This window comes from Tupaia chinensis, unplaced genomic scaffold, assembly GCF_000334495.1.
Source record: "Tupaia chinensis unplaced genomic scaffold, TupChi_1.0 Scaffold149851_1, whole genome shotgun sequence".
In the NCBI taxonomy this organism is placed as follows: domain Eukaryota; kingdom Metazoa; phylum Chordata; class Mammalia; order Scandentia; family Tupaiidae; genus Tupaia; species Tupaia belangeri.
In genome coordinates this window covers 43,423-46,653 of record NW_006209696.1, presented here as the reverse complement: position 1 = coordinate 46,653, position 3,231 = coordinate 43,423, and the positions used below count along the sequence as shown (strand labels likewise).

General features: G+C 35.7%; 1 pseudogene; it reads left to right on the top strand.

The window, feature by feature from the left end:
* The first annotated feature begins 2,327 nt into the window (after positions 1–2,327).
* Positions 2,328–3,231, top strand: LOC102482556 (olfactory receptor 5AC1-like; annotated as a pseudogene).

Below are 3,231 nucleotides of genomic sequence, written 5' to 3'. Positions count from 1 at the left end.
AGAGAGACAGGGAAACATATGCCTCTGTTTTTGTTATGATTTATGGATTTTCAATTTGTATTAAAGATTTTTTGCATTTCATTCTAATTGTATATATTTTTTTAAATTGCTAGAGAGTAGGTGCACTTCCCAGAGAGACAGGGAAACATATGCCTCTGTTTTTGTTATGATTTATGGATTTTCAATTTGTATTAAAGATTTTTGCATTACATTCTAGTCGTATATATTTCATAATATTTGGAGGAAATTTTATGCTCTTTCCCATTTTTTTAAACCTTCAAGTATCCTATAAAATAACAATTTTAAAACCAAGTATGGGAGAGAGAATCATTCTAACTTTCTTATCAGGTAGTGACCACATATATTCAGACTATTTATTGAGTACATTAACATTTTTTCCTCAATTGAAACATCACAAATATAACATTTTCAATTTCCATGTACATTCAAAGCTGTCTCTGTTCTTATTTGGTATCACAATTATATATTTCTGTTTCTATACCATATCATACTCTATGAAGTGGCTTATGTTTAACAATGATGTACTCTTTTTACTGTTCATATTTTCCTGTGTCTTTAATAAAATTATTTTATTTAAATTTTATAATCATAATAGCACATTAAATAGGGATTAGGATTCTATAAAAATTTTTCAGTTGTACTGACAAATTTATCATATTGTGTTCTTACCCAAAACCATATTTTGGCTATTTATTAAAAATTTGTCTAATGATATGTGGTAAGTTTTTATTTACTCTTTGTATACCTCTTGCAAATTTAAATACGTTATGTCAATAGATTTTTAAATGTTATGGCTATCTTAACTTAATTTTTCTCTTTCATTTCTTTTTTACAAAAAATATAGTGATTATTTATGTATATATACTTTTTTTTTTTTTGGAGAAGTTTTTGCTATAGAGCGCGTGCGCTCGCCAGAGAAAGAGAGACAGAGAGACAGAAAGTGAGAAATCACCCCCCAGGGGGGATGGCCATGCCACAATCCCCTTTCCTCCATTCTCCTTTCAGGATCTTGGGCACGCACGCACACGCGCCCGGTGTGAGCTTAAGCCACCGGGTCGGGGACGCGAACCGCGGTCGACTACGTTAGAGTCCAGCGACATAGCCATTATGCTAACTGCTGGTCCCTATATATATACCTTGATTGAAGTACTTATTAAGATCATAATGTCATTTATTTCATTATAACAATACAATAAGTAAAGGTTTTAATTAATCTCCTAGTATTTTTATAGTAGTTTATTAGAACTTATTATATTACTTCATTTAATTTTTATGTCATAGATGTATTATAAACTCCTAGATAACTATGCATAATAATCTGGAGAGACTATTTCAATCTACTTTCAATTTGAAGGAAGATATTTTTCACAGAATGTGTGGTGTTAATTTTGGTAGCTAATCTTTGCATATTTAAATCGGTATTTTGTTTTTATTTTTAAAGATTTATTTTTTTCTTTAAATGTGTATACATGTATGCTAGAGGAAATGTTATCATGAGACACAGAGGGAGAGAGAGAGAGCGAGAGAGAGAGAGAGAGCGAAGGGGTAATGAGAAAGCACTTTCCATGAGGAATGGTCACACCACAATTCCTTCTCCTCTGTCTCTATGCTCCTGTCAGGATTTTGGCATACACACACCTGGTGTGTTACTGAAGCCATTGGATCCCAACCAGAATTGTAGATCCATATGGGATCTGGCTTCCCCATCCACCGAGCCTCAGAATCAGTCCTAAAGACTTATTTTTATTGCCGAAAGGCATATGTCCTCACCAAAGAGAGGCAAAGAAGCAAAGAGAGGGGAAGGGAGAAAGCATATGCCAATAGGAAGAAGTCACACTACAGAATCTCCGTTTCTTCATCCTGTTGAAATTTGAGGCAAGCACACACAAATGCCTGTGTTATTCAAGCCCCTCCCACCTCTGGGACTGCGAGTTATACTATGATTGGGTATTGAGACAGCCTTCCTTACTCCCCAGGCTAGGGACCTGCCCCTACTTCTAAAGATTTTTAAATAAAAGTAACGAATAAATTGCAACAAAATTTTCCAAATAAGAGAATCAACCAAATTATCTTATATAAACATTGAAATATTTATGTCATTCACATATAAATATTTCTAATTTTTAGGATCAGTTTCCCAAAAACCTGTTCTTAATGAAAAGTACTTACTCAAAAGTAAACAGTAAATCTTTAGATTAAGAGACATAAAAAAGGGAGAAATATTTAAAAAAAAATAAAACATGATAGTTTTCAAGATCATTCACGGATGTGCCCTTCACTCACCTTCTCCTTGCAGTGTGGCTATGATGGAGACAAACAAGACTCTGGTGACTAAGTTCATCCTTACGGGACTCACAGATCGTCCAGGGCTGCAGGTGCCCCTGTTCCTGCTGTTCTTGGTCATCTACCTCATCACCATGGCGGGCAACCTTGGCCTGATTGCTCTCATCTGGAAGGACGCCCACCTTCACACCCCCATGTACTTATTCCTGGGCAGTTTAGCCTTTGCAGATGTGTGCACTTCCTCCTCTGTGACCCCCAAGATGCTGATGAACTTTTTATCAAAGATTCATGTGATACCGTTCTTTGATTGTATAGTCCAGTTTTACTTTTTGGCTTCCAGTGCAAGTACAGAATGTTTCCTCCTGGTAGTGATGGCCTACGACCACTATGTGGCCATATGTAAGCCCCTGCTTTATCCAGTGATAATGACTAAGTTCTTCTGCATTCAGTTGTTAGGTGTTTCATATATTATTGGTTTTTTTCATCCCATGATACATGTGGGTTTGTTATTTAGATTAACTTTCTGCAAGTCCAATGTGATACATTATTTCTACTGTGAAATTTTACAGCTGTTTAAGATTTCCTGCACTGATCCTACAGTTAATATGCTCCTGATTTTTGTATTTTCAACTTTTATACAGTCTTTCACTTTTATGGCTATTATCATCTCTTACTCCTTTGTCCTCTTTGCTATTCTAAAAAAGAAGTCTGAGAAGGGCAGACGCAAAGCCTTCTCCACGTGCAGTGCTCATCTGCTGTCTGTCTCCTTGTTCTATGGCACCATCTTCTTCATGTACGTCTGGCCAAGCTGCAGATCAGGACAAAATGTCTTCACTGTTCTACACAATTATAATTCCCCTACTGAATCCTTTTATTTATAGCCTGAGAAACAAAGAGGTTACAAGTTCCTTAAGAAGAAAATGGTAG